At 37.2% G+C, this 6,312-nt stretch overlaps 1 long non-coding RNA gene across 1 annotated transcript; it reads right to left on the reverse strand.

The window, feature by feature from the left end:
• Positions 1-1,491: 1,491 nt before the first annotated feature.
• LOC141035378 (uncharacterized) lies at positions 1,492-5,277 on the reverse strand. The gene is made up of 2 exons (XR_012197011.1): positions 2,909-5,277; positions 1,492-2,244 (listed from the first exon to the last, which is right to left on the reverse strand). It is a non-coding gene; the product is annotated as an uncharacterized lncRNA (long non-coding RNA).
• Positions 5,278-6,312: the final 1,035 nt, after the last annotated feature.

Raw genomic sequence — 6,312 nt, forward strand, 5'->3', positions numbered from 1 at the left:
TTTTCATATAGCAATCCCTGATCAAAGAGAGAACAATATCCATTTCAAAACATTTCTAACAGATTCCTTAGTTCGGACCGACGAAGTAATGTCACTCGACTATTATCAACCTGACTGCAATCTTTTTCTGTCGGTAAGGATTGCACCAGAGCACCTTCTACTTCTAATAGGCCATGAACTATAGATAGAGAAGAATCATTCTGAGCGAGTACATAAGAAGCGATCCACTTTTTTTCATCGGTTCCAGGGGAAGACCAAAGATCTTGCGCGGCAGGTCCGCCAGAAAAACTCAAAAGAGAAAGAAGTCTCGTTAATCTCTTCATGCTCGTTCCAAGTTCGAAGTACCTTTTGGCCAAAGAAAAACCCGCTTCCTGACACGATTGCCTCTTTATCTTTATATAGATAGATTCTATGGGGTTATTACTTAGTAAGTCTATTTTGTACAAGAGCCCCTCCTATCTGATAGAAAAGGGTCCCATGATCCCGAGCCGATCTTACCTTGGCTCGCAAACCCCAAGTTTGTCTATGAAGAGCTAATCTAATTGTATTTTTTTCTAGAATGGATTTCTTATGTGGAATACTAATGGATAGGGCTTCGTTGCTAAGTGCTACAAGATCTAGTGCACTGGAACTCGTGGTTATGGACCCGAATCCTTTAGTATGGAACATTGTCTTTTCCAAGTAAAAACCCCTAGTATATGAAAGAATGAAAAGGTGCTTTCGTTCTTGTGGAATAAGAAGCCCTCGTACCTTAATGAAAGGAAAATCGTAATTTTTCGTTAGGTATTTGACCAAATAGGATCGTCCAGTTCCTACAGAACCTATCACTAAAATACCCGATAGGGCTAAGCGGAACGAAAAGGGTTTTCCATGAGATGGTAAATGAAAACGATTAGTCCCACACGAGGTTTGGGAATAAGTGATTGTCTGATAATGAGCAAGGAATATACGTCTTTCTGCTAAAGAGGATCTATTAAACTCATAATTCATTAGATCCTTGTTATCAATGCCAACTAGGTATCATAAGTAAATGGATCCCGGTTGTTCAATCCTTTGATAACCAAGGTCATTCTTTGCTAAAGAGAAATGATCACTATGAGTCAGACTCAATAGAATTGGATCCATTCCAAATAGCGAGAATTAGGATTCTTGATCCCTCTCAATCTCTCTTTCAATTCGAGGATCCAGAGAGGTGTTTTCATAGTCATCTCCGAATATTTGCCATCTCGGAATATTTTCGATTTCATTTTTCTATGATATGTCTTTCTATATGAAAATTGGTTATTTACGATGTACGATGATCCCTGTTAAGCATCCATGGCTGAATGGTTAAAGCGCCCAACTCATAATTGGTAAATTTGCGGGTTCAATTCCTGCTGGATGCACACGAACGGGAACATTCCATAAGTCTATTGGAACTGGCTCTCTATCCATGGAATCTCATCCATCATCCATACATAACGAATTGGTATGGTATATTCATACCATAACATAAGAACAATAAGAACTCGAATTCTTATCGATACTGGAACTCAGAGCATAGGAGGGAAAGTCGATTTATGGATGGAATCAAATACGCAGTATTTACAGAAAAAAGTCTTCGTTTATTGGGAAAGAATCAATATACTTTTAATGTCGAATCGGGATTCACTAAGACAGAAATAAAGCATTGGGTCGAACTCTTCTTTGGTGTTAAGGTGGTAGCTGTGAATAGCCATCGACTACCTGGAAAAGGTAGAAGAATAGGACCTATTCTGGGCCATACAATGCATTACAGACGTATGATCATTACCCTTCAACCGGGTTATTCTATTCCACTTCTAGATAGAGAAAAAAACTAAAGGAGAATACTTAATAATACGGCGAAACATTTATACAAAACACCTATCCCGAGCACACGCAAGGGAACCGTAGACAGGCAAGTGAAATCCAATCCACGAAATAATTTGATCCATGGACGGCACCGTTGTGGTAAAGGTCGTAATTCCAGAGGAATCATTACCGCAAGGCATAGAGGGGGAGGTCATAAGCGCCTATACCGTAAAATAGATTTTCGACGGAATCAAAAAGACATATCTGGTAGAATCGTAACCATAGAATACGACCCTAATCGAAATGCATACATTTGTCTCATACACTATGGGGATGGTGAGAAGAGATATATTTTACATCCCAGAGGGGCTATAATTGGAGATACTATTGTTTCTGGTACAAAAGTTCCTATATCAATGGGAAATGCCCTACCTTTGAGTGCGGTTTGAACTATTGATTTACGTAATTGGAAGTAACCAATTAGGTTTACGACGAAACCTAGAAATCGATCACTGATCCAATTTGACTACCTCTACGGGATAGACCTCAACAGAAAACTGTTGAGTAACGGCAGCAAGTGATTGAGTTCAGTAGTTCCTCATAGAAAATTATTGGCTCTAGAGATATGGTAATATGGAGAAGACAAAATTGTTTGAAGCACGCACAGAACCGGAAGCGCCCCTTGTTTCAAAGAGAGGAGGACGGGTTATTCACATTTAATTTGATGGTCAGAGGCAAATTGAAAGCTAAGCAGTGGTAATTAAGACCCCCGGGGGAAAATAGGGATGTCTCCTACGTTACCCATAATATGTGGAAGTATCGACGTAATTTCATAGAGTCATTCGATCTGAATGCTACATGAAGAACATAAGCCAGATGACGGAACGCAGAGACCTAGGATGTAGAAGATCATAACATGAGCGATTCGGCAGATTTGGATTCCTTTCCTATATATCCACTCATGTGGTACTTCATCATATGATTCATATAAGATCCATCTGTCTAGAGATCGTCATATACATCTAGAAAGCCGTATGCTTTGGAAGAAGCTTGTACAGTTTGGGAAGGGGTTTTTTGAGAGAAAAGAAGAATCTACTTCAACCGATATGCCCTTAGGCACGGCCATGCATAACATAGAAATCACACGTGGAAGGGGTGGGCAATTAGCTAGAGCAGCAGGTGCTGTAGCGAAACTCATTGCAAAAGAGGGTAAATCGGCCACTTTAAGATTACCATCTGGGGAGGTCCGTTTAGTATCCCAAAACTGCTTAGCAACAGTCGGACAAGTGGGTAATGTTGGGGTGAACCAAAAAAGTTTGGGTAGAGCCGGATCTAAGTGTTGGCTAGGTAAACGCCCCGTAGTAAGAGGGGTAGTTATGAACCCTGTGGACCACCCCCATGGGGGCGGTGAAGGGAAAGCTCCCATTGGTAGAAAAAAACCCACAACCCCTTGGGGTTATCCTGCGCTTGGAAGAAGAACTAGGAAAAGGAAAAAATATAGCGATAGTTTTATTCTTCGTCGCCGTAAGTAAATACGTAACTAGGAATATGGAAAATTGCATTTTTGGAATTTGCAATAATGCGATGGGCGAACGACGGGAATTGAACCCGCGCATGGTGGATTCACAATCCACTGCCTTGATCCACTTGGCTACATCCGCCCCTTATCCAGCTAAAGGATTTTTTGCTTTTTTCCATTGATCATTATTCTATTTATTCTGACCTCCGTACTTCGATCGAGATATTGGACATAGAATGCCACTCTTTAAAAAGGAAAAAAGGAGTAATCAGCTGTGACACGAAAAAAAACGAATCCTTTTGTAGCTCATCATTTATTGGCAAAGATAGAAAAGGTCAATATGAAGGAGGAGAAAGAAACAATAGTAACGTGGTCCCGGGCATCTAGCATTCTACCCACAATGGTTGGCCATACAATCGCGATTCATAATGGAAAGGAACATATACCTATTTACATAACAAATCCTATGGTAGGTCGCAAATTGGGGGAATTCGTGCCTACTCGGCATTTCACGAGTTATGAAAATGCAAGAAAGGATACTAAATCTCGTCGTTAACTGAATTCTGAATAGAAAGATTAAGAAGAAAAAAAAGATTCAAAATAAAGTAAAGGTAGGCGGGGAATAACCTTATTTATGACAAGTTTCAAACTAGTAAAGTATATCCCTAGGATAAAGAAGAAGAAAAGTGGGCTAAGGAAACTCGCAAGGAAAGTTCCAACCGATCGTCTACTTAAGTTCGAGAGAGTTTTCAAAGCACAAAAACGTATCCCTATGTCTGTTTTCAAAGCACAAAGAGTTCTTGACGAGATTCGCTGGCGTTACTACGAGGAAACTGTTATGATACTGAACCTCATGCCCTATCGAGCATCTTATCCCATCTTAAAGTTGGTTTATTCGGCAGCCGCAAATGCTACTCATTATAGGGATTTCGACAAAGCGAATTTATTTATTACTAAAGCCGAAGTCAGTAGGAGTACTATTATGAAGAAATTCAGACCTCGAGCTCGAGGACGTAGTTTCCCCATAAAAAAAAGCATGTGTCATATAACAATTGTACTAAATATAGTAAAGAAATCTAAATAACCTTTAGATCCATCTAAGATTTCGATTCCCAGTAAAAAAAAATATAGAATAGAAAAATATGGGACAAAAAATAAATCCACTCGGTTTCAGACTTGGTACAACCCAAAAACACCATTCCTTTTGGTTCGCACAACCAAAAAATTATTCTGAAGGTCTACAGGAAGATAAAAAAATAAGGGATTGTATCAAGAACTATATACAAAAGAATAGGAAAAAGGGCTCGAATAGAAAAATAGAATCAGACTCAAGTTCCGAAGTAATTACACATAATAGAAAAATGGACTCAGGTTCAAGTTCCGAAGTAATTACACATATAGAAATCCAAAAAGAAATCGATACGATCCACGTCATAATCCATATTGGATTCCCAAATTTATTAAAGAAAAAAGGAGCAATCGAAGAATTAGAGAAAGATCTACAAAAGGAAATTAACTCTGTAAACCAGAGATTTAATATTTCTATCGAAAAAGTGAAAGAACCTTATAGACAGCCTAACATTCTTGCAGAATATATAGCTTTCCAATTAAAAAATAGAGTTTCATTCCGAAAGGCAATGAAAAAAGCCATTGAATTAACTAAAAAAGCAGATATAAGGGGAGTAAAAGTAAAAATTGCGGGTCGTCTCGGAGGAAAAGAAATTGCACGCGCCGAATCTATTAAAAAGGGTAGACTTCCCCTCCAAACAATTCGCGCTAAAATTGATTATTGCTGCTATCCAATTCGGACTATCTATGGAGTATTAGGTGTAAAAATTTGGATATTCGTAGACGAAGAATAAGTAATCTTGTCTTCGGATTCTGTCCATTGATAGAATAAAAAATGACAAGAGACTTTTTTCCTGAAATCCCTGCAAAAGAAGAAATTATACCTCTTTCTATAAGATTTAATGAAAATTGATAAATCATTTAATATAATTGCTATGCTTAGTGTGTGACTCGTTATTTTTTTCTTTTTTTTAAGAAAAAAACTTAGTAATTATAGAAAATTAACTAATAACCAACCTATTGCTTCGTATTGTCGAGATCCTAACTAAGAAACAGTCACTATATGAATAAATACCTCTATCATAAATGAGTAGATGTGTCATATAGTTGTAGCAACTGCAATTTTTTCTCTAAAAAAGAAAAGGGATTCTAGGTTGTGAAGCAAAACTAAAGGGATGTGGATAAAGGGAGGGATGATAGAAAGAAGGAAGAGGAAATAAATAAGATATAGGATTCCACTATGTATGGTCTATGAATTACATCATAAAAGGCAATGTGATAAAGCATCAATATAATAAAAATAATAGAGAATTAAAAATTGTAACTTGAAACAAGAACTACAAATTTAAAGCAATAATAAAGAGCCGCCCGGGTTAATAAAACTGAGAAAATTAACTCGGAAAGAAATTTTTTGGAAGCTCCGTTGCGGGATTCAGACCTAACCATTCAAGGAGAAGCAGTGGGAACGACAGAACCTATGATTCCATAGGATTTTATTGAAAAGAATCCTAACACTTCATTGGGTGGGATGGCGGAACAAACCAAAAAAATTGTCTTATTTGGTAAGTTTATAAATTAACAAATAAGACAGGAAAGAGTAAATATTCGCCCGCGAAATTCTTATTGAATTAGAATACTTTACCGCGATTCAATAAGAGTAAAAATAAGGATTTTTTTAAGAAGGATTACATTATCTATAAATATAGAATTTAGATAAATATACACACACATCTGGATATATTCTAGATCTTCTTTTTTGACTATATATTATATTTTTCTGTTTTAACAAATTCAATATAAAAAAAACCGAACTTTTTCTATTATCTATTAATGTGTATCTATCCGTACCGTAATATTTTTGAATATTATGAATTAGAGAAATTTACATGCTTTCTCATTCCATTCGCGAGGAG

The sequence above is a fragment of the Aegilops tauschii genome, unplaced genomic scaffold (genome assembly GCF_002575655.3).
Source record: "Aegilops tauschii subsp. strangulata cultivar AL8/78 unplaced genomic scaffold, Aet v6.0 ptg000906l_obj, whole genome shotgun sequence".
In the NCBI taxonomy this organism is placed as follows: domain Eukaryota; kingdom Viridiplantae; phylum Streptophyta; class Magnoliopsida; order Poales; family Poaceae; genus Aegilops; species Aegilops tauschii.